Source organism: Gadus morhua, unplaced genomic scaffold, assembly GCF_902167405.1.
Source record: "Gadus morhua unplaced genomic scaffold, gadMor3.0, whole genome shotgun sequence".
Classification (NCBI taxonomy): Eukaryota; Metazoa; Chordata; class Actinopteri; order Gadiformes; family Gadidae; genus Gadus; species Gadus morhua.
The window spans coordinates 59,859-86,282 of NW_021963976.1; the positions used below are offsets into that span (position 1 = coordinate 59,859).

The window sequence follows — 26,424 nt, forward strand, 5'->3', positions numbered from 1 at the left end:
TAGGCCACGGATGCCAATTATACATACTGTGCCCACAGATCGACTGAGCTGCCATATCCACAGACCTCCACTCTGCCCTCACCCACCTGGATATAGCAATTCCTATGCTAGGATGCTATTCATCGACTTCATCTCAGCTTTTAACACAATCACACCATGTGGTATGATCATGAAACTACAAAAGCTTGGCATCAGCATATCCAACTGCAATTGGATATTGGACTTTCTTATCAACATACCACAGATGCTAAACACTGGTGTGCCACAAGGGTGTGTTGCTTAGCCCTTTACTTTACACCAGTGGTTCTCAACTGGTCCGGCCTTGGGACTCACATTTTCCATGGTCATTATGTCTCAACCCATTTTTATTTAAACCAAGCTAATTTATGTCACCAGACATTTTTTCAATGCGCCTACCTATTGTATCATTAGACAGTGGTATGGTCTTCAGCTTATCTGCCGCCGATTGATCTATAACCTGTCTGACCTTGTCCATTGCTGCAGGTAAGAGAAGCTCTTCCCCTCTTGTGTGGGGTTTCTTGGTCTTTGCAATACGATAAGTTACGTAAGATGCGCGGAGCAGGGGCGATTCTAGGGTCAGAGCTTTAGGGGTGCTGAGCACTCAATGAGCCCCACTGCCACACCACCCACCCTTTTTTTACACAAAAACAAAAAATATGTCTATTGAAAAATAACTATCATTTTAACATTGGTTCAACTAACTCAAAAGTTTTTTTTTCTTTTTTTGGAGCCCTTTCCAGAGCACCATCTTTATTGTGACAGTTCACACAGCCCCCTGTAACAAACACAAAACCCTCTTCACTCAGCTGGTTTTACTGACCGTTAACTCCATGTGCCTCCCTTTGTATCAACAGTCATTAGATTAGATTAGATTAGATTAGATAAGATTCAATTTTATTGTCATTGAACAAAGTAACAGGTACTTGGACAAACAAAATGCAAGTCATCTTCTGCAAATGATTTACAAATGGCCATCTCTAATCTACTTGGTTGCACACCTGTCTGAACTTTCATAAAACAAGCTTCACATCTAGAGCAAGAAAAAGAAGGTAAACCCAAAAAGTAAAAAATACTTTACCCAGGACTTGAAAATACTTAGAAATTGAATATATACAAAAAGAAAGAGAGGGAAATCTTTGATAGTACTTCCCCTGAATCCCCATCTGGGTCTTCCATGTATGCAGGTAATACACTCTACTTTGGGAGAGTTAATCTATGTCGCCGAACTTTGAGGGTGGCAAACCTGTCAATGACCCTTTGGTGTTCAATTCTTTCAAGCAACTCAATGGACATCACAGCTAGGTGCTGGAGTCTGCTTTGGCCTGTGGTCCTCCTGAGCCATGTATGGAGCCGACGCAAGGCACTAAAAGACCGCTCACATGTACAGCTGCTAACTGGTATTGTCAAGGCAACCTGCATAACAGCTTTCAGTGAAGGGAACATTTCAGAATCTAGGAGTTTGTACACTGCTAGCATGTCCTGAACTGTACCTGCCTCACTCTTGCGCTTTCTCCTTCTCCATCTTTCTCTCTTTCCCTTGACACTGACAATAATACACAAATATATTGCAGGAGAGTTGAGGTCAGTTTGTCACGTCAAATTTTTTTTATGGAGACCATTTACAGATTCTAAGAATATGATCGAAGGCACACAGAGGCGTGTCATTTTAAATATATTTATTATTATTATTATTATTATTATTATTGGGCTTAGAAACACAATAATATTTTAATCACAAATTCCTTTCACAAGAGAAGCTGTTCTCCATTGCGGGTTTGAAAAAAGAAAGAAAGCAGGGGACCTTTGCCTACATAAGTAATTTGATACAACATAGAGATAGCTGGTTTATATTATGTTACTTTAGCTTAACACTTTTCAGAAAAAGAAGATCCCTAGTCTCTCACCTGAATCCGTCTTTTTTCTTTTAAAGAATTGTCGTATGTCCATTGCTCACTGGCAGGCCACACACACACACACACACACACACACACACACACACACACACACACACACACACACACACACACACACACACACACACACACACACACACACAGAGAGAGAGAGTGTAACGCTAGGAGTTAGCATATACTACTACGCCTGCATGAATGTTATGTAATTATTATTGTTGCAAAGCCTGGTTCAGGTTAAATCCTCTGTAAAACATGAATGAATACAGCAAAAGAAAAACATTCAACTTTAATTATTGTCTAGTTTGATAGTCAAACACAACTGAAAAATAAATCTATGAATAAATAACAATTTATTAAAAAAGCCACAGTGAGTGTTTTCACACATACTGGTGGTATACAGTGCTATGTCGTTTCGTTTTTCAGCTGTACACACGTATGTTTTCACTTGGGTCCAAACGCCGCACCACCGGCAGGGCTTCATGTTTCCATGACGACGCACACACACACCAGAAAAGACACGCCTGAGGCCTGTTTCAGGTAGCTGGTTTAACATAGGCTACTCTGAGTTTAATCCTGCGCTCTGAGTTGGTTCACTCAGAGTTCAGGGTTGAAAAGCAACTCTGGGTTTTCGGTTTCAGAACAGGTGATCAGCGTTGGGTTAATCAACTCTGAGTATGTTCACTCTGGGTTGAGGGCGTGCCTGTTGACTATGAAGAGCCATCATCAATGGATCTCTGATAACATGATCAAACATGGACCAAAAGCGTAGATCCACTTACTTTTCCCCCACGGAATTGGAAATTCTAATGAACGTGTATGCCGAGCAGTTACCCATTTTAACAAAAAAAGCAATACCGCCGCGGCAGCGAGAGCGCGAGAGAGAGCTTGGCAGGAAATAGCTGAACAAGTCAATGCGTGAGTCAAATAAATTAGTAAAATAAAATAAAATAAGAGGAAAGTTTAATATCTTCCACTTATTCAATATGTAAATTGTGTGTGTGTGTGTGTGTGTGTGTGTGTGTGTGTGTGTGTGTGTGTGTGTGTGTGTGTGTGTGTGTGTGTGTGTGTGTGTGTGTGTGTGTGTGTGTGTGTGTGTGTGTGTGTGTGTGTGTGTGTCAATTTACGCAACCCCGAGTTGCCCCACGAGGACTTGGCAGCAAATGAAGTACAAAAATATAGTTTAAATAGGTAAACTAATGTTTAATTGAAATCAAATCAATTGTGCTGTTTTGCCTGCTCTACCTAATTTAACAGCTATGTTCAACATGTATTATATATTTGTATACTATATTTAAGCAGTAAATGTAAGTAGTACATTTCCCAGCCACCCCAACACTGCCAATATTTAATAGGATTTAGATATATTAGAAGGCTACACCTAGGCAAAATGCATTATATATATATATGTCTTCAAAATAGCGCTTACTGAATATTAGGGTAACATTTTCCTCCATGTTAGCAAATCGAAAAAATGCAGAGGCCCGGCAGACTGGAGGGGGTCCACGTCACCACCTGCAGCCCTCACAGAGGCTGAGGAGATGGCCCTCAGCCAACAGAGTATGCGTCCTGTGGCTGAGGGCATCCCTGGGGGGAGCTCCTCTGATCCCCCCCACCCCCCAGGATAGAAGTGCCTTTACAGTATAAGAGGTTGGTTATTCAAAATAATTAAATATGTACACGCAACCCAGCGCGTTGCAAATTAGATGGGGCAATATTCTGGCTCAAGTAATAATTGCACTGTCTAATCATCTTCTTCCAGTTACTGATGGCGTCATCGCCCTACTTGAACCAGATGCCCTCACCAACCTCCATGCAATTGTAACAATTCAAAAGATGCAAAAGGATGCTTTGGAGATCAAAATTTTGGAACATAAGTTATAGGTGGGTGAGGTGCAAACTGGGATAGGCTACTGTTCCCTGCTCTAAAATCATACCCAATATAAATGACTTTTTTTTTTTTGTGCTTTCAGGAAATAAAAAAATCCTCATAATAAGTAGATTGTCTTTATTAGAACACGGGCTGTGGTGGGACAAGTTATTTTGTTGAACAGTTTACTCAAAGGGTTTTACTTCAGTGAACAATGCAGACGATTATGCTGAGCATGTGCATGTAGAGAAGAACAGCATCTGGTTAAAAGCAGTACCAGGGTCTTTTCTGCCTTGCATTCTTAAAATGAGTTTCTTGACTTGCAGCAGTTATAGGTCCATGGTTAGTCAGCTACTCTGATCATGGGAAAGCCACAACGTTGAAGTGACTGTAGTACAGAGCGGGTGGGATGCACGGGGCGGATCATTCTGCACATGCGTTAATTGCGATAAAAAAAAATAAAAAAAAACTTAAAGCATGCCCCCGGTGCGTTTGACAGTTAACATGGGGGCTGAGAAGGTGGTCTACATAAATGATAGATTGCGCTGAAAAACGATAGCGCTCGTGAAGAAAATTATCAGGAAAATAAAGTATATCCAACCGGGGTCTTAAAGGTTGGGTATGCGATTTGCGAAACGCCAGCAGATTTTGAAAATACACAACTCAAATGGTCCTACCCCATCTCCTTCAACGCTGACTCTGACTCCACCCATTCCAAGTACCTGGACGCGCAATCATGCACGAGCGCGAACAGAGATGCGCGAGAGCGAGCCAGGCTAGTGTAGGTTTTCGTTTAAAGGTTGTATAGGTGATTTGCTTTTTTGGCCATTTTTGCAAAATTACTTGAAATCCTTATCATAACCCGCTTACAGCCGCTGAGTTAGAAGTACTGACATGAAAATTAAACAAGTCAATCATCTGTGGAACGGGCAGGGCTCGAAAAACTCCAGCCAATCATTTCCATTGCCACCGAGTTGCATTGGACAGTAAGTACGTCAATCAAACGGTCGTACTGCACTCCCCCTCCCCCGCGCCCCGCGCGCGACCCCTTCGTGCAGTACTCGTGACCCAGAGCTCGTGACCCAGAGCAAGCTCCTGTTTGTTGTTATCCTGCGGTAGCTACTGGAACTAGTTAATCCACATTTGGACCTAGCAGTAGAAGACAATTTCCATGGCAGACAAGACGCCACCATCCCCACCACCACCACCACCACCAGCAAAGAGAAGGAAAACTCTTTTTCAGAGAGTAATTGATAAAAACGCTGAAAGAGAAAAACTGAAATCAAGAATAATCCTAGGCGCTGCTTTCGAACGTTGGCGGCAACTGAAGGACGAGAAGGGTCTAAAAACCGATGCTTGTGTGGTGGTTGACCTAGTTTCAAAGTTTATACCGTTTATACTCGGTAATACCGGTGTGGAGACGAGTGTATTACTCGGTGTGAAAATGTCCACACCGCGGCAACCCTAGTGAAAACCAGGACTTCCAATACAATTATATGAAACAAACATACATTTTCTAAAAATAGTAATGATTTATGTGACCGTTTAATGTTTATAACATCTGGTCCAACCATTGCAGCGAGAACGTATTCTCAGCAGGGGGTGCTGGGAAAAAAAAAAACTCAGCCTGCACTAGACTCGCAACTCGTTACATTGATAAAAATAGATGTATAGCAGCGCAGCTCAATTACACCAGTGCATGCGCGGACAGTTGAAAATCGATCGTTCACATCCAGCTGCTCACAGAACAAGTTTAGCGCACCACCGCTACCCTCACACTTTTTCATATAACCTTTTTTCAGCACTAGGTCATATGAGCATTAAATAAATGCTGCGTCTCAAAATGCCTTGGACAGCAGCGAGGATGACTCGCTTTGCCACGGGCCGAAACAGTTCGGAGCGACCACAGCCAGAGCGAACACAGCGGGGCAGAGGAGTGTCAGGAATAGTCTTTGGTGTACACATCAGTAGGGCCTATTTGCACTACTGTTTAGTGGCAATGCAGTGTTTTAGTCGATGCCTTTTTATTTTCGTATATTATTTCAATGAATACAATTTATTTATTCATAAAAAACGGATCTGGTCTTCAAATCTTTTTTCCAAATATAGGTCGTCTTACAATGGGGTTTGTGTTTATATTCGGACCAATACGGTACAGCGGGCGCTCACATGACGTTAAGCATTTCCTGGTGCATAATGTGACGCTTCAGAACCTAAAATCCCGTTTCTCCCCGTTGACACGACAACACATAACCGGCGTTTTCAGAAATCTCCACTTTGGCCGGAGTTTTTAGAAATGATCGTTTTCTGTGATAAGACAGGGCCTCGGACAGGGGGTGTTGCAGCACCCCCAGCACTCCTACTTCCCGCGGTACTGGGTGCAACTTACAGCTGAATGTAGTGCCATGTTGTTAAACGAAAACCTACGCTAGCCTGGCTCGCTCTCGCGCATCTCTGTTCGCGCTCGTGCATGATTGCGCGTCCAGGTACTTGGAATGGGTGGAGTCAGAGTCAGCGTTGAAGGAGAGGGGGTAGGACCATTTGAGTTGTGTATTTTCAAAATCTGCTGGCGTTTCGCAAATCACCTACCCAACCTTTAACAACATGGCACTACATTCAGCTGTAAGTTGCACCCAGTACCACGGGAAGTAGGGGTTTTGGGGGTGCTGCAACACCCCCAGTCCGAGGCCCTGTCTTATCACAGAAAACGATCATTTCTAAAAACTCCGGCCAAAGTGGAGATTTCTGAAAACGCCGGTTATGTGTTGTCGTGTCAACGGGGAGAAACGGGATTTTAGGTTCTGAAGCGTCACATTATGCACCAGGAAATGCTTAACGTCGTGTGAGCGCCCGCTGTACCGTATTGGTCCGAATATAAACACAAACCCCATTGTAAGACGACCTATATTTGGAAAAAAAGATTTGAAGACCAGATCTTGTTTTTATGAATAAATAAATTGTATTCATTGAAATAATATACGAAAATAAAAAGGCATAGAATAAAACACTGCATTGCCACTAAACAGTAGTGAAAATAGGCCGTACTGATGTGTACACCAAAGACTATTCCTGACACTCCTCTGCCCCGCTGTGTTCGCTCTGGCTGTGGTCGCTCCGAACTGTTTCGGCCCGTGGCAAAGCGAGTCATCCTCGCTGCTGTCCAAGGCATTTTGAGACGCAGCATTTATTTAATGCTCATATGACCTAGTGCTGAAAAAAGGTTGTATGAAAAAGTGTGAGGGTAGCGGTGGTGCGCTAAACTTGTTCTGTGAGCAGCTGGATGTGAACCATGGTGTGAAGGAAGTGAACACAACGATCGATTTTCAACTGTGCGCGCATGCACTGGTGTAATTGAGCTGCGCTGCTATATATCTTTTTTATCAATGTAACGAGTTGCGAGTCTAGTGCAGGCCGAGTTTTTTTTTCCAGCACCCCCTGCTGAGAATACGTTCTCGCGGCTATGGTTGCACCAGATGTTATAAACATTAAACGGTCACATAAATCATTAATATTTTTAGAAAATGTATGTTTGTTTCATATAATTGTATTGGAAGTCCTGGTTTTCACTAGGGTTGTTGCGGTGTGGACATTTTCACAACGAGTAATACACTCGTCTCCACACCGGTATTACCGAGTATAAACGGTATAAACTTTGAAACTAGGTCAACCGCCACACAAGCATCGGTTTTTAGACCCTTCTCGTCCTTCCGTGGCCGCCAACGTTCGAAAGCAGCGCCTAGGATTATTCTTGATTTCAGTTTTTCTCTTTCAGCGTTTTTATTATCAATTACTCTCTGAAAAAGAGTTTTCCTTCTCTTTGCTGGTGGTGGTGGTGGTGGTGGTGGGGATGGTGGCGTCTTGTCTGCCATGGAAATTGTCTTCTACTGCTAGGTCCAAATGTGGATTAACTAGTTCCAGTAGCTACCGCAGGATAACAACAAACAGGAGCTTGCTCTGGGTCACGAGCTCTGGGTCACGAGTACTGCACGAAGGGGTCGCGCACGAGGCGCGGGGGAGGGGGAGTGCAGTACGACCGTTGATTGACGTACTTACTGTCTAATTCAACGAGGTGGCAATCCAAATGATTGGCTGGAGTTTTTCGAGCCCTGCCCGTTCCACAGATGATTGACTTGTTTAATTTTCATGTCAGTACTTCTAACTCAGTGGCTGTAAGCGGGTTATGATAAGGATTTCAAGTAATTTTGCAAAAATGGCCAAAAAAGCAAATTCCATACCCAACCTTTAATAATCGTTCCTCACGGAGATTCCTTCTGAGGATCGCAGCCTCTACGTCCACAGGCTCTCGTAGAAAAGGACATGCCATTTCTAACACTTCCTTCTGTCGGAGAGCTGCCTTCAGCCTTATAGACAACAAACTCAGAGTAGGTCTAACCACCTCCCGAGCAGGTTAGGTCCACGGCGTATGTTGCCGCAGCAACTAACTCTCGGTTGCGCTGAACCTGCTACCTGAAACGGAAAACCCAGAGTTTCCACTAACTCAGAGTGAACAAACTCGGGGTTGCCTCAAAACCAGCTACCTGAAACAGGGCTCTGATGTCATGTTGACATGACTCCCGATTGTTTTTGCTTAATAAATGGATACATGGTTCTCTTTCCTTCTTTCAACTTCCTCTAACTCGATTGCTGCTGGAATGAAACGTTTTTTCAATTCATTTATTTTTAATGTGAGGAATAGGCCTAGTTGTTGATTTTCACACCTTCCATTTTGAAAACACCCAGTCCAACGCCTTCTTGCACGTTTTGCGGATGCTGCAAGGCAATAGCTTTGGTCACTGCTTTGGTCAGTGAGTTTTTTGACTAACAACAAACTCAATAACATTTCTATGGAACAGACTAATGTAGATCGCTTACATTCGGTATAGAATGTATTGGTGTTTGAATGAAGTCTCCTGCCTTATTCACCAACATCACACAGCGCAAAACCCCAATACAGAAGTGCCGAATTTTCTCTCTAAGCCATGGCTGCCCACATCGAGAAGGTATCTCTTAAACGTGTAAAACTTGTTTGCATGCCATGTGTGTGTCTTTTCAATTGTTTATTGAACCCTCAACACAATGGCCCTCAACGGTTGCTATAGGCTACAGAACGTTGCTTTACATAACGGTTGCCATACAGTAGGCCTATTGCGCGTTGTTTGAATGGTTTTAAGTCAATAGAAGCGTCTGCTAAATGCCCTCATATGTAGGCCTAAATGTTAAGTATGCAAAATTCCCCCAAGAGTTGATTTAGGCAAATTGCCTAACTATCAGCCTTACAAGTAGGCCTATAGTAGAGATAATGAACTTTCAAACAAATCATTATTCAACATTGGGACCGATTCCGCCCTTATTGCAATTAAGACGCTCCTTTATTAAACAATACAAGCCCAAAGTTTCAAAAGCAGAGCAAATGCAAAAATCCTCAATGATTGTTTCGATGCGAGATGAATGTACTTTAGGTGTAGCGACACCCCTCCCCTATATGTCTCAATAGGATCAACTCGGCCGGATGAACAGGATTTAAATTTCTGGCCGCTGTACTCCGTGAAGGGTAAGTAGCCTATGAGATATTATGTTATTGAAGCTATTATGTAATTGTAGATGATTAAGCCTAGATATTATACCTATTGAAAATAATAATTGTTGAATTTGTTTATGGAAACAGCAAAAGACTCACTGTTTAGTTTTTTTTTAGGCTGTTAAATATGCACAGTTAATGCCTAAAGGTTTATGTCTTTGTGTCTTATGCAAAATCGAACGGACTGAGATTTGGAATGGCCAAACTATAAAATAATTTAACCAAAGAATATTTAAATAATAAAATAAAGTGCAAAAATATTTTTTTACAGTTTGTTTATAACCTTGCTCGGTTGGAATGTCCAACAGGGGGTTTTATTTATGCTACTAAATAATATCATGTCATTATGTTTATCAGAAACTTTAATCTTTGTATAACAGGCTAAGTAAAAAAAAGAATAAGGTTAGGGCGATTACTGTTATCATAAGCAAGTTCATGTGATTAACTTATCTTCGGGCCATTTTTTTGCTTTTGCCCAGCGCCTACCCTAGAGAGCACTGCTCCTTCATGACCTCTGATCAAATGCTCGGTCTCTTTGGAAAGCTGAGAACCTGTAGAATTATCTGACATTATCAGAATAACTGTATCTGTGTATTTAATTCAACCATCGTGGTTAAAATGTCCTCATATTGAACAATGACAGAAGACATAGGCTACTAGACGCATCATGCTGAGACCAGCAGCGGGTGTCGGAGAATTTCTGTAGGCGTTTATTGTTGCGATTGTTTGCATCAAGCACTGTAGGCGCTTCGGTGATGATGAAGTGTGACTTGATTTGATTGAAATTTATTTCGAACATGTAAAAGAAAACAAAAAATATATATCATACAAAAATTAAGGATGTTAAACAAAATAGAAAGCATAGATACATAAATGATAAATACTTGATAATTGTAACATGTTCGAAAAGGAGTGGGAAGAAGATTACACTTATTTAATCCCACCCTTCTCCGGAACTCATTGGAATTAAGATTCCTTATAGTCATAATAATAATTATTATTAACATTTTCATTTATTATTAATAAATACATATATATATTAGATAAATATATTATTTTTTAACGTATCCAAACGCATCATTTTTTAAAAAAATACAATGTATAACTTATATGTTCATATCAGATATACCTAGGCCTACTATAATTTCTTTGTTTCTTTGTATAATTTGTCAAAAAAATGAATAAATTAATAAACAAAATAAACAAAAAACATTCTTGAAAATATATAGGCTAGATATTATCTCACTATTGATATATTTTAGTATCAAAAGTATAATTTTAATTCAGAAAAAAAATAAAAATAAAGTTCACTATTTATTGGACCCTATCTAGACAGTAACGAATATCCCTGACCATATTAATCGCGTTTGTAGTCCACACTCATAGTGAACTCATTATTGCATGCGGGTGTCTTCATTCATAAAAAAAATGAAAACATTCGGGAGTATGCAATAATACAAATTATTCTAAAGAGGTCAGAGACTCCGTGCACAGCCCCGCCTTCCAGTGAACCAAGAAACCCCGCGCCGTGACGAACGGGGGATTTGACCCACTCGGTTTTACACAGGAAACTTGAGATAAGAAGATGAAATCGCCGGGCGTGCCAAGCTGCGACCGGACCAGGGTTCGAGTTAGGTGGGAGCCACTGGAAAAAGGGTTTTAAGCCGTACTTCATCTGATTATTATTTTGTAATTCAATTCAAATGAACATTTTTTGTTTTATTTTTAAAATAACTTTTTTTTATTTCAAAATACTGTGAAATATAGATATTTTTAATTAGGAGCTCAATTAAGAAATATCCATTTTGACAAATGTAAAATTTTAAGGAACTGATTAATAATTTTGTCATTCAATCCAAATATTATTTTTTTTGTTTTCTTCCTAAAACACCGTTATATTTGATTAGGAGCTCAATTTAGAAATATTTGTTCAGACAAATGTACAATTTCAAGGTTACGTACAAGCCTGCGCATGCGCATTAAATACAAAGACGCTTACGACTACTGGACCAAACCGCAGTGTTGCCAACTTAGCGATTTTGTCGCTATATTTAGCTACTTTTCAGACCCCTTTGGCGACTTTTTTTCAAAACAGCGACAAGCGACAAATCTAGCTTCTTTTCCAGCTGCTATTGGTGACTTTTGGCGACTTTTTGAGGTGAAAGCACTATCGCTATTACCTCTTCACAACGAGCACCGGGTGCCTGCGCGGCCCCTCCCCCGTCTCAACGCACTTACAGGCAGCTCAGTCCTCGTGGTAAAAAGTAAACTCAGGAACCGGATGTCCTTGCACCTTAAACTCCATCCTATACATCCGATATGGATTAAAGCAGAGTGGATTAAAGCTGTCAGGTGATGCTTGCTTTGAGCACCAGCTGCCTGATCATGTTTTGAAGCTTTTTGGAACATCAGCTGCTTATTCATTCAAGGTAGCCCCTACAGCTGAACCTGCAGTAGAGAGCCTTGACCAGAGTGACGATGACTCACTGGTTCTGTGAGCTAGGACAGTCTCTGTGTCTGGAGGGAGGTCTGGAGTAGGCCTAACTCTGCCATTTAGATTGTTAATATATATTGTATATTGTGTGGCGGCAGTAGCTCGGTAGAGCGGGTTGGTTGGTAACCTGAAGGTTGGTTCGATCCCCGGCTTCACCAAGCAGAGTATCGAGGTGTCTTTGACAAAGCACCTAACCCTGACTGATGTCGCGATGTGATGTCGAATCCAGACATCCTGCTGATGCTGGAACAGAGACTTCCAACTCTCCAGCAGAAGCGCCCCAAGGCCATGAAGCGGCGAGCGCCGAGCGGGAAAAAATGATGATGATGATGTATACAAAAATATGTTGTGTTTAAGTGAGAAACAATTGTTTGATTAAATTGTAATCTTTTTGATTGGATAAAACAAATTATTTCTGATAGATATTTCTTAAATGAGAAACAATTGTTGGAGTGAATCAATATTTTTTTGTTTAGGATTTAACATACGATTTAAATTTAACTTCATTCAAAGAATAGAATTATACTTGGTGCCAAGTTGTATTATTTTGTTTTTATGAACATAGGAAATATTGTTTGAGGCAAGCTATATATTTGTCATTGGCTCAAGTTATGTAATATAGATGTGAACCATTACCCTACATTTTTTTAATTGGTTCAATGAAAGACTTTTTCCAGTGCAGTGGGAGCTGAGCTCCCATAGAGGTATGGCTTCCATGAAAGTAGCAACTCAAATATCTGTGGGGGTCTCTGAAAATACAGCAGCATAATATTGTAATTACAAGTAGGCTAAACGTATTTTCCCTTCCACATGCAGAGTAATATTGACCTTAAATGGGATAATCGAACGCAGGTCATAATCGGGAAAATAAGCCTGGACAGGGCGAACCGGATACCGACGCGAAACGGAGGTGCTTCGACCTGAAGGGGCTTAATTTCGATAATGAGCGGCTATTTGCCAAACGAAAAAATAACTTCACAAGGTGTCCCCCCCCCCCTCCGTCAAAATGCAGCGCAAGGCCGGTACGGTCTCCCCCCACCGTCAACAACTTTAAGAGACCCCAAAAGAGATGGAATCATAACTCGAACCCTGCCTGATCTAGACCACGCTCTCCTAATCGGGTCAGCAATATGTTTGAATGATAATGAATGAGTGGAACGTTGCATTCAACCTTATGATGCCGAAAATTGACCCAGCATGTTGGGCTAGATATATAATTCATACAATTATATCTATTAGAACGTTACGAATGAACAAGCATGCAGTTTGTTTCTCAGTTTTTGGCAACATTTATATTGACCCCCTCTTGACAGAGTTTGCTGAAATGTCAGTAGATTAGACACGTCTTCGTCGAAGAAGTCGGGATAACAGGAACAAAAATCGAGGCAACAGAAACCTGAGAGGGTGAAGACAGTCAATCACCCATTTGTATCCGACAGTCAATCGTCCCTATCTGATAGGCCTATAGATTAAATTCTACTTTGAAATCCATGAAACAGGAAATTAATGAATATATCGATATTTATCTCCATAGATTAATCAATAAATGTTGGAGACAAGTGCATAGACTGGTTACTGTGGTACGCGCACCAGTGGTACGCGAGCGCCCTCTAGTGGTACGCCGTTGAGTATGAACGATTTTTTGAAGCAATATTTTGAAGTTGAAGTAACCGTTAAATTTTTTTTTTGCATGTACCCATCATATGCAATGATCTTAGACCTGCATTGACTAACTGCTGTGACGATGAGTAGGGGAAGCAAAAATGGTGCAAAATCGTCCTGTGACGAGACGTTGAAGCCTGCCTTCAGAGGCCAGACATTTCTGGACTGAGGTGCAGCGACGCAGCGAATATCCTGCGCTTACAGACAAGGCTGTGCGCTTTTGCATTCTATTTGCGACCACGTATTTGTGCGAGAAAGGCTTCTCTTCCCTCGCCGTCGTTAAGACTAAATATAGAAGCAGGTTGGATACTGAACCAAGTCTGAGGCTAAAGCTAACCTCAATCGACCCAGACATCACACACCCCTCTCACTACGCATGATAGGCCCAGAGCCACCGTTACCAATTTATTTTTTATTCTTAATTTTCAATGTGTGCCTGAGTACATTCTCCTTCAAACCTAAACATAGTTTATATTCTGACCTTATGGCACTTACTGCAGTATTTTTTAATACTGAATACGTTGTTTTTCTATGATACACTTGTTCTTATGATAGTTTGATTACAGTGTTTTCGCAGTACACATGATTTCTCTCTTTGCTGTGCATGATTAATGCTGCAATTGCTTATAACAGGATTGTTTGACTCCAGTATTTAAATATTCTTGTTCAATTCTTTGAATTGTTTGATGCAGTACAATTTACCTCACATGATTGGTTGACTGCAGTTGTTAAAATTAATATTCAGTGCTGTGAATGCTTTAATGCAGTATACTTGTTAATAACCTCACTAGATTGACATGGTATGTTGTATGCCAGATGATATCCCCATTTGCTGGGTAGCCCTATTGAAGCAGTTGTTCAATTGTTAGTATTATCCCGTTGCAAGTGTTTAAATACAATACATGAGTTATAGACAGTTGGTTGCTTCAGTCAAGTAAAGTCACGTGAATAATAAACCGTATTATTAATATTAATGCCTTCTGTGTAAACTCTATGTAGTTATAGGCCTACTCACTTTATTTTAATTCCGGTGGTACTTGGAGAGCCAAATAATTTCTAAGGTGGTACTCATGGTAAAAGTTTGAGAACCACTGCCCTAGAGTATATGTGGTATAAAGGCTGGGACGAATTTCAAATGATAAATATGTAAACTTTGGACCCTATCTTGCATCCGGCGCAATTTACTTAATCACTGGCGCCAGTGTCGATGCTAGTTTGCAACTGGCGCAGAGCATTTCTTTTCCCTCCTGCGCCATGCGTCGGTAAATTAGGGAATGATCTTGCGCCCCAAAGGGCGGTTCGGCGAAAGGAGGAGGCGTGTTCTGGCGCAAACGTTCCCTGCTGCTATTTTGCAGTTTCAAAAACCACTTGCGCCACAAACCAGGAAATACCTTGTTCAAAGTCAGTGGCGCGTTATTCAGATGCTATTTTAAGGGCGCATGCATAATGTTGCTTGTGCACCTCGCGCATACATTTTTCTTCTCTCACCTACCTAGCCACACATTCTTGGTAAATTATTTGGGAAAGAACAGCTGATACAGCGGTAATAAGTTGTACTTTTAAATTAATGCAAATGCAAACACCGTACAGCAAACACATATTTTCTTGACACAGACATCGTGTACATGCCCATAACTTTTAGGATCGATGAGTATTTGATTGTGAGAAAACATTGTTTTACCGCAAGTGAGTGTTAAAAAGAATGAATGAATGCGGGCGCGCATGTATTCGTCCATCTGTTCAAACACATGCAAACTAAACATGTAACGCATAATTTAGTCCATGGCAATGTATATTAGGGGGACACGTGCATATTAGGAACACAAGTCGATAACGATAATGCATACAATACTGATAAGAAACTAGGTTTATAATGTATTGCATATATCATTAAATATAACCACAGTTACTGTCGGGTTATTCTTGTAATAAGGCTCGTACAACGACGTAATCGGAGTGTGTCTTTATTAGGCTTCTTCTCCAGCCGTAACCGTCCACTAGCGTGCGCATACATGGGACTCCCCCCGGTACAGACGTCATCATGTTACTACAAAATAAAGGCATTCCTTACACTATTATTCAATAATACCACAGTTACCGCATATTATATGTTATATCATATAAGTTTTCTTTGCCGAAATCTATTTGTGGACTCCATGTTATTCGGCCATAAAATGCGCTCATGGCTCTAAAAGGGGATGGGAGCTGAAAGGGGATACGCCCAAACCATACCTACGGGTAATTAGGATACTTCAGACCAACCCTTTTTAGATTTGCGCCGGTAAAATATTTGAGTATTTTTTTCCGCCGGTAAAATAGCGACATTGCCGTAGAACCGCCCACAAAGCTACTTGCGCTTGGCGCTTCTCACTTTGCGTTTCAGACCGTTAAAATAGGGCCCTTTACGTTGAAAGTATACCATCGAAATTTTCATTGAAATGAATTGCGCGGTGACTAGTCTTCACAACGAGAGCTGGTAGGTTGTGAAAAATGTGGTATAAAGGCTGGGACGAATTTTGATTTATAAATATGTGCAATGTATCCTTTAATTACGTCCATGCAACAGATGGACAATGTGAATTATAGATAGCTCCCTCACTAAGCCCATTTGTTTTTTCCCCAAGAAATCGGTTGATTTCGGTCTCTCATCGGCTAAAATTCAATGAGAGTGTCCTAGACTCAGTCCTAGAACAGCATACGATTGGCTGGCTCTCGTGAGTCGTGACGTCTCTCAGTCGGTCCCTCCTCACACTCACACAGTGAGTGAACGAACTGTCAGCGAGTCAGCGACTAGTGGGTCTGGGAGGAGTTGAGTCTGAGAACGAACGAGACGAACGAGAGAGAGGAACCAGTTTGGTTCGTTCGTCTTAAAGATTCGTTCATTCGAACTGATTCGTTTGCGACCGAGCCAACTCTAGTAAGAAGAAAGTCAAAGAAGACTTGTGGTGCGTTCACATCGCTGGAAATTACGGGGAAAACATTTTCGCGACGTCCGAAAGTTCGCGTGAACGACACCTCATGACGTTGTTATGATTCTTCTTCCGTTCGGCAACTTGGGCCAAATTTTGATAACGAGTTGCACAGTTGGTGACGTATGGTTTACTAGTGACACCCATGACCATGGCGGAACATGAACGTTTTACTCAATATAAAAGAATCAACATCATATCACCAGTGTTGGGAATAACGCTGTTTAAAAGAACGGCGTTACGTAACACCATCATTTTTTCAGTAACGGGGTAATCTAACTAATTACTATTTCCGTCGTTACAACGCCGTTACCGTTACTGTACGAAAAATGCAGTGCGTTAGGCCTACTATGAATTGATTGAATAAACTGCGTAATCCGAACGCACCCCTGGCTCCAAACACAAACTGCTAGTGAGGAGACCGGTGCCCTATACCACGAAGCTCGCTGAACATACCCAGGCTTTCTTGGGAAAACCTGGCTCGACAGAGCCGCAACTCGCAATCAGAGTTAAATGGTACCACGAAGCTCACTTTAGATTCAATTAGTTGAACCAGGTTTTCCGCTTTAGGTTCAGTGCGCGTTCACGTGAAAGGGGCGTTTTTTGCGTCATTTTTCCCACCTTTACGATAGATCAAGCAGTCTATATGCGTATAAGTGAAAAGGTTCTGCATATTGTCTATAAAATAACTATGCCAAATGCAGAATTTTTCGCCATTAATCCAAATAGAATGATGATGCTTTAAAAATGCATAATCAACGTCCATCCTGCCTTATTCTATCATTTAGGGAATTCACTTTAAAACACCCTATGTAAGAAATGGATCGCATGTTTTCAACCGCTAAGAGGTAGCGGCTGCATCGTAGTGGATTAGTATAAGACCCGAACGCCAGCGACCGTGGTTCAAATTCGCCGGTCTATCATCATGCATTTTACCCCCATAGATGTGGTGCCAGCACGGCCTTGAAAATATGGGTTCAAGTTCGAAATAAGCACAAAAATATAATTCCATAAGCTTTAGTGAATAAGTATTCCATATGCCTGAGAATTGGGACTTCTTAAGCTTCACATAAATTCGCGTCACTTGGGAGTCGAACCCCCCGCGCAGAAATTCAAGACTGACGCGCTACCTCCACTCTGTCACGGCAGCACAATGCGCAACAGTAAGCATTGTCTACATAAGGTCCAAAAGGACGATCAAATAACGAACACCCTCTGATGAGAATCTGTATCTCTCATGAAGAACCCCAATTTCGTTGTTTGCACAATGACAATAAAGTCTGAAATCTGAATATCGCCAGACAATGCCAAGGGATCGGTTCTGTCCCGTAAAACCCTCTGTCTCCGGAGAGACGCCTGTAGGAGAAGTGCACCGAGGTCCACGGGAACACCCACAAATGGTGACGCCATTGTCAGAGGAGGGGCTAGGAAGCTGCGCACGCCGATTTAAGTAGCCGATCTCCGGCTAGACTAAGGGTGAATCTCATTCCTTTGCTCCAAAGAAAATCTCAGCCCTAGCCCTCGCTGTTGCGCGTGCACGCACCGTGGAGCAATGTCCCAATACCTCTTTAATGTAGCTTTAAGGGGTAAGGGGGAGGGCTAACATCCCCTCAAAATTGAGATTTTCGATGGGCATCCTCAAAGCGCTTCAGTTCTGACTTGCTCCCACAATACCTTGCGAGAAAACGGAAAATCAAGAAATATCCTAGACAAGATGGAGGACGAAAAGACGCGACAGGATTGGAAAAACACAAATGTAAGTATTTTCTCTGTAATTAACTAGTAATTATTTTATTAATTATACTCTGCAGCCCAGGCCGCGGGCTTCGAAGCCCGGCCGCGGACTCTCGAAAGTCCCCGGCCGACTTTCGCGGAAGATCGCGAATGTCCCCGGCCGACTTTCGCAGGCCGCCCGACCCCGGTTCTCGGCCGGGATGCATGCCCGATCACGGGCTCTGCAGCCCGGCCATCGACCGGGCTGCAGACCGTGCTGCAGACCGGGCTGCAGACCGGGATGCATACGACCGGGCTGGATATCATGTCGTATGATATCCAGATCTTCCATGTTCTAGTGACTCCAGGTTAAAAATAAACTTTACTATACTAATATATTAGATTAGATTAGATTAGATTAGATTAGATGAGATTAGGCTTTATTGATCCTTTTGGGATGACTCCCTCAAGGAAATTGATTGTCCAGTAGCTTACAGAAAGAAACACAACACAATATTAAATTATATACAATATAAGATAAACAATACACTCTAAGATAACAATAAAAAGTAAAATAAAAAGTAAACAGTAAACAATAATTATAATATAAGATAAGATAAACAATAAACTCTTAAATAACTAACTATAAAAAGTAAACAAAAAACAGTAAACAGTAAACAATAAACTCTTAGCTAATATAGAATATTAGAATATTAGTAACATTATTAGTTATTAATTATTAATATTCTATAAGTAATATTATATATACTAATATATATATATTATATTAGTAATATTCTATAAGTATTATTATACTAATATATTATATTAGTAATATTACATGGTTAATCAATGTATTTTTTGGCAGTACTATATTGTGTACATAGCTATTACATATTGTACGTAACATATGGCCATATCACCCAGTTCTGGCATATAATTCCTAATTCCTTCTTATTCGTTTTCTTTCAGGACTTCGTTGAGTCCACTGCCACCAGCCCCCCCACCTCTCCCTCATGCTCCTCCACCCCAGGCACCTCTTCCACCACCCCAGACACCCCTTCCAAGAGGAGAGTGCCAGGGAGCAGGCGAGGCATGAGGAGAGCGAGGCAAAGTTGGCGGAATGGTGGAGAAGATGTGATTCTCCACCATTCTTTCAAAAGCTGAGAGAGGGTGTGTGTGTGTGTATTTTTAGGTGTGCGTTTGTGTGTATTTTTAGATGTGTGGTTCAGTGTTTCTTATTTAAATAAAGTGTTTCTTCTAAAGTGTTCTTGTTCTTAACCGATTATTATCTAAGGGTGCACTCACACTAGGCCTTCTGGCCGTGGCCGTGGCTGTTTTAGCACCTAACCGTGCTCAAATCTGCCAGTGTGAGTGTGGCCAGTCTCGCCAGGCCGGGCCAATTACAAAATATAAATACCATTTCAGGTTAAACATCTTTACAATGGGTCTTGCTCGTTGCCCGAGACAATGGCAGCCAGTCTGTCTCTTGTAACATTACCAGGGGTCTGGTTATCTGCTAGGGGGCACGGGGAGGCCATGATGACGTCACAGGGTAGGGTTGTCCCATTTGGTAGGGGATCGGTTAAGGTAGCAATGAGGGGTAGCAATGAGCATGAGCAATGAGGGTTAGGGTTGAGATGTAGGGTTGAGACAGTGAGCAAAGAAACGGGATTGGGCCTAAACCGAAAAACTGCTCCCGACCAGGTTTGGTTGCGAGCATAAGTCACCATGGTGATACAGCGACGCTAAAAGAGATCGACTTTCGTGGTAAGGCAGAGTCAAGTTTCATGGTAGCCAATCCGAGCCAGTGTTTTTACACACAAGCCAGGACACGCGCGCCACACACACACCAAACCAAATCGATGAAGCAGCAGAAATGGCGAGTCCGGAGCAATCCGATGAAAAGTTGGAATTTTCTGTAGTAGCCTATCTGGCAGATGTTCCACAGACTTTGCAACCAAGCAAATTGAAATCAAGGCCCCATCCACACTAACCCGGGTAAATGAAAAAACGCACATCCACAATGAAAATGATCACCGTCCACACTATCGTTTTCATATCGTTTTCAGAATGTTTTGCATCCACGTTCCACACTGAAATCATTTTGATAAACAGTTGTTGTCATGGTTACGTTACTCCGCCACGCCTCTCTGTTAAGATTACAGGCGCACGATCAGATGATATTTACAGTTGATCAGCTGGTTAATCATTTTCGACCCGGTCTTGTCCAGAAACGCCGCTCCAAGTAGGCTACGGTTTGAACTAACCCATCACTTAAGAACATTAAAGGGATAGTTCACCGGTGGGAATATGAAGGTTTTATGAATTAAATAATTCAATGTATTATAAATGTGAAAAATAAATTGAAATTGGTTCATCCTAGCCTGAAAAAAGGCAGAAAGAGTGTTTTCATGGTCTCTCTGGCTCAAAGTGAGAAAACCTCCAACTACCACAGTGCATTGCGCTCGCTGCCCCGCCCACCTGTTTCCGTTTAAAAGGGGGAAGGACCCATGCGAGCAAACAAACTTTATTCACAAAGTTATTCACGAACCGTCGTTGACTAGTTTTGACTCGTTTTTCCAAAAGCAATCATGCCCAGTGGTTGTTTGGTACCCGGTTGCACCGAAAAGTCGAGGTTGGGACAGAGTGTACGTTTTCACGGTTTGCCAGTGAAAGACGCTCAGCGTTGCAAACTATGGCTGCGGGCGATAAACAACCCCAGAGTTGGAGAAGACACCGGGAAGGAAATTATAAAAGGAAAAACGATATGCAGTCTCCATTTCAAACTGGAGGATTTTGATGGAAGACTTTTCGGCAAGACAAGGTCCGCACTCAAACCAACTGCTGTTCCGTGCGTCTTCGCTGTGGGCCCGTGCCCAGATGACGAACAGGCCGGGGCTTCTAATGCACCTCCCACAGCGAAACGCAGTCGCCTACAGGTAAGACTGTCGTAATATTCTACTATATTTCTGTGCTGCTACTAGTGAGCACTTCAGTTTACTGCTAGAGCTCACTAGCAGTGAAAAGGGTCCTATGTTCCCCGTGCCGTTTGCGACTCCCGGAGCTCTTAGTATATAATATAATTTGTATAATAATATCACGGCCAAAGGCTCTGCGCATCCGGTTGGCCGTAGCGCGGGGAGCTCTCGTAGGGATTGGGCTTCTCGGGGTTTGTTTACCGGCGTATGAAAAGACTGCGTCAGGTTCTCCGACGTCTCCCTCTTCCACAAAGGTAAACACATGCAATGGTAGTTTTCTCGGCCGGTATTTGGCAGTAATGGTAGAAAAACTAACATATCGGGGAACATAGGACCCTTTTTGGGAAAAGCGGTCCTTTGTTCCCCAGTCTCATACAAAGAGGGGAACATAGGACCCGGGGAACATAGGACCCGGGATCATAGATACGCTCCCTCGGCTGCTACCCGGGTCTCTGTGTGCTTAGCTTAGCATACTGTCGATTTCGCTATGGACGCCGGGGATGAGTTTTGAACGAGCATTGCCCGTTGCCTTGCGCTAGGTATGTAGTATGTACTGTTGTGCCCACTGCACAACAAATTGCCGGCATGAGTTACCACTGAAATCAATGGGTCAGTGGGTGAGATCGGTCGTCAAGATGGTGGCGCAAAGCTACAGTGACGTCACGTGACCCAAACGAATAGCAGCTATCGGGGCAAATTGCTAAAATAGTTCAAAAACAAAGTAAAGCAGGAAAAAAGCCTTTTCAGTGAGTGATATAATCTAACATTATACTAGGAAGCAAATGCATATTGAGCAGTTTTATTCTTGGCTGAATAATTCGGGTATTTCATTTGAAAAAAGTACAGCATCTCAAATGTTGCCTTTATAGTCTTATCTATAATTATTTGTAATTTATTTTGCAGGACAACCACGCTTCAACCAAGTGTTTTGCAGGAGATCCAAGCAGTGGGTCGTGAAGCAGATTTTTATTCCACACACCACCCAGTTCATTGACACACTTGTCACAAGTGTCATAACCAGAAGACGAAACCCAACGATTCTATATAAGGTTTCAACATCCTCACTTGCCCTGCCCCAGCCTGCGCTGCCACCTAACATTGCACCAGTGCCAAAACCACCAAAGGAGGCGGCAGTGGCTGAATTAAAAAGGCGCTTCTGAGAGGGACATCTGACCTATTTTATCTATTTAAACGTATCTTTTATAAAACATTTGTTTTCAATCTTATCTTTGTAAATATTGTATCATTTTCCTTTGTGAATAAAATCTTATTGTTTTTACTACCTTACCTTGGACTCCTGTATAAACCCATGTTCACCATAACAAACTTCACTGCAATAATTATTTAAATTCTGTCATTACATTTTTTGTTGCAAAGTAGGTTCAACATACAGCCATCATGTATGAATGTAGCAAGAATAGATTTATAATTATTTTAGGTATCATTTGTATATTACTGTACATCATACATTTGCTAATTACAGTATTTCAGCATATCAAGTAGGCTATATGTAAACCTTTTCTCCCCAGTTGAAATAAGTGTTCATCTTATACAGCAGGCCTACTTTAGTGTATCATCATTTGGTATAGTAAACAAATCACAACAACCAACATGAATTTGAAGTTTTATTCATAAAATATAAACTATATACAAAAACAAAACGTATGGTGAGTTTGCTAAATATCACAGCTCATCTTGGGCATCTACCGTCTCCTGGTAGCCACGGTACTGCCCATCTTGTGTTGGGTAATTAGCCCTGATGGCCTGGACAACACACACTGGCAAAACAAGGCGATTGCCTCTCCCAAGTCTCTCACCTTGCAGTATCCACTCCAGGAAATGCCGGTAAGATGTTAGCCTATACTGTCAAAGAAAGAAAGAACAAAATTAGCAAAGCAAGATAAATTATGCCTTGAGTAGCCTACAGCATTAAACAGACTTGAAGCTAACGTAACGTAGCCTATGCTCTGCCAATAAGGTCGGCTACTTTCGGATAACTACATTGTCACGTTCCCCGTGACTCAAAACTATTGTAGCCAATGTGTTAGTAAACAAACACTTACTCTGTGCTCAGACGTCCGTTTCTCCCGGCGGGCTTTGGCTGGCGTTTCCAGTTGACTTTCTGGGTACGGAAATAAGTGTCCAATACCCAACGGTTCAGATGAGGCGTAAAGCCTGGGTGAGATGTTACACACACGGCCCCTTCCTCGCCAGATTCAGCCATTTCATCGCGAAGAAACTGGCATCGCTGAAATTGTCTGAAGCACAGGGACTCTTTGTGAGTCTCCATAGGTGAACAGAGCAAACAGGTACACCACCAGTTCACTCCGGCGCGATCCGGCTCCTCGGCAACAGGCAAGGCTTGTTCAGCTGCAGCCGCAGCAGCCTCCTCCTCTATTCGTCTCAGTTCTTCCTCGCTGTATTCTGGCTCATACAAATAGCCCTGAATATTACAATGCAGCAATATATTTTCAAACTCAGCTGTTGCTTCTGCCATGGTCAGAGGTTTGTGTCGGTCTCCCGTCCCTCTCATTCCCCCTCAGTACGCGAGCTGAGCGTGCAAGCGTGCAAGCTCCCGCCCTCTCTCATTCCTTATTGGTGGAAAAATTTCCGGCAAATTTGCCACCAAAAGTGTGTTGTAGTCCTCGGCCCATCTAGCGGGAAGAGAGGTTTCTCCCGAAATGACGTCAAACGCGTCATTTGACGTCATTTCGGGAGAAAATTTGATGAGAAAAAATGGGCCAAGGGGAGACTGGTTTAGACTGATATTTTTTTATAGATTAATTTACATTACAATAGCGATTTTATAATGATAGAACTCCGGTTCTAAATGGGTGAACTATCCCTTTAAGTGTACAGCGCTCGCCTCCGGCGTTGGAGCAACGAATATGTTTGACTCAATATGTCGAGTTGTTTCTGGAGATAAATTAGTACAATGTACAGAGAGATCCTCATTTGCATTTCACCTGCCATTCTTTTGATGAGCTTCTCGGTCTATAGCGCAAGCTTGTGGCAGTGTCATGGCAGTGTCATGGCAATTGAACGTCATCGTTTCTGAAAGCCTCCGTCTGTCCACACTACAACGCAAACCCATCGTTTTCACATTTATCCACCTCAGCGATCGTTTTCAGTGTTGGAATTCTCTGTTTTAGTTTGGACGGAAGGACTAAACGGATGAATGTTGATGCATTTGTAGATTTACCCGGGTTAGTGTGGACGGGGCCTCAGTTGGAAGCATATCAGGGCCTTGAATGGGCAGTTCAACCATTTAACGCATTAAGGCCAAGTGAAAACTGCTCAGAAAAATCCAAATCTTTCACATATAGCAACTTTTTTTTTTTTTTTTTCAGTAACGCAAATAGTTACTTTCCCTGGTAACGAGTTACTTTTATTAAAGAGTAATTCAGTTACTAACTCAGTTACTTTTTGGAACAAGTAGTGAGTAACTATAACTAATTACTTTTTTAAAGTAACGTTGATTGACGTTGTAACGTCTGTTTGCATGACTTTGCTCAGTTTAAAACGTTGTGTACTGGTAAACCAGCTCTAGATAAGGGGAAGTGTTGCCTCCCATACAGTGACAATACTGTATGTGCTTCTCATAAATAAAAGCGAAAGGATAGCAGGTGATAGGCATCAAGGAAATAAAGGTGTGCAAACAGGATTCAGGATTCAGGAACACACCACTAGATAAGGGCAAGTGTATGTGCTTCTCATAAATAAAAGCAAAAGGATAGTAGGTGATAGGCATCAAGGAAATAAAGGCGTGCAAACAGGATTCAGGAACATACCACTAGATAAGTGAAAGTGTAGCCTTCCACACAGTGGCAATGCTTCTCATAAATAAAGCAAAAGGATATGGTGATAGGCTACAATGAAATAAATGTGTTAGAACTTTAAACAGATCCTACTAAGTTCTGGTTAGTTCTGACTTTTTTTATCGGATAAAATAAATCTGCTGTGAGGAACTTTCCTCACAGCAGTGCAAATAAACGATTGCTATCGGGAAAACGCGTAAGCGTTATCGTCAACACTGGCAAGCCGTTGTGGGTACCAGATGTGTTCGGCTGCCAGATCGGCTCGGCGGTCCTAGATGCGCAATAATGACGCACTTCCTGTAAACGATGTCATTAAATGCACATGCGCGTCACTCAGTAGCCGGTGTGTCAGATATGTTAATGTATTCATTGCTAAGAAGTAAGTAGTTATTTAGCTGTTGATAAACACATTTTTCAATGATTTTGCTTAAAAATGGTAAGTTAGATATGGGCCTATAATTGTTCATGAGTGATGTATCTATGTTGTTCTTTTCTTAGAAGTGACTTGATGACAAGTTATTAATTTTCAGTTAATAGAAACTAAAAAATACTGTCTTAATATCTAACTTTAACAATGCCAATCCTTACTTTAACATATGTGAAAGTAAAAATATGCATTCATCAGTGCTTTTAGACGTGTTTCTAATGGCTTTGTGAGATAACGGGCTCCGTTCAATGAAATCAATGAGCACCGTTTATGAATAACCCTTCCGGGTTTTGTCCGTTGGCTTGTGTCGATGCGTCAAGTGTCGATACGTGATCTGTAAGCGCAGGACCCCGAGCTGATCTGGCAGCCGAACAAATCTGGTACTCACACCGTCTCGTTATCAAAAGGATTGTGAACGCGCCTTTAACCACTAAATGGCGGAGTATCAACCCAATGGCGGCTGTTATTCCTATGGAGAAAGTCATCGAAAACTATTGAAGACTGATGTCAAGCCTTTGATTAGTTCGCAATCACTTTGTCGTTTTGTATTTCTGTGAAACCTTTGAACTCAAACAAATAATTAGTTTAGGCTACTTCTGCACCAGTGGCGATTTTTCTAATAAGCCAACTGCAAGGGAAGCTCGGCTTCCCCTAAAATTAAAAGAATGAAATGGTCAAATATATACTTCTGTGTTAACATTTCATTGACTAAAAATGTGTTAGAACACGTCCATCTTGAATACGAGTTCGTTCAGAATCAGCTGGTTATGCAGGTCGACTGACATGATTTCCTTCTCATACTTTCCCGTAGTGTCACATTAAACGTCATTAAATTAAAGTTTAACACTTTTCTAGGAAGGGTTATAAAAAGTAAACAAAATAGTGAACACACGTACATCCCCTTTAATTAAATAGGCATGAAATGTATGCCTTCATAACATCTTTTAGATTATTTTTTTTACTGAGCGTCAACAATTCTTA

The 26,424-nt window shown here is 41.7% G+C and overlaps 2 long non-coding RNA genes across 2 annotated transcripts; one reads left to right on the forward strand and one right to left on the reverse strand.

The window, feature by feature from the left end:
- Window positions 1–21,407: 21,407 nt before the first annotated feature.
- Window positions 21,408–22,485, forward strand: LOC115538443 (uncharacterized). The gene is made up of 2 exons (XR_003975320.1): window positions 21,408–21,452; window positions 22,102–22,485. It is a non-coding gene; the product is annotated as an uncharacterized LOC115538443 (long non-coding RNA).
- Window positions 22,486–22,810: 325 nt separating this feature from the next.
- On the reverse strand, window positions 22,811–23,771 carry LOC115538442 (uncharacterized). Its single transcript, XR_003975319.1, has 2 exons — window positions 23,262–23,771; window positions 22,811–23,061 (listed from the first exon to the last, which is right to left on the reverse strand). It is a non-coding gene; the product is annotated as an uncharacterized LOC115538442 (long non-coding RNA).
- Window positions 23,772–26,424: the final 2,653 nt, after the last annotated feature.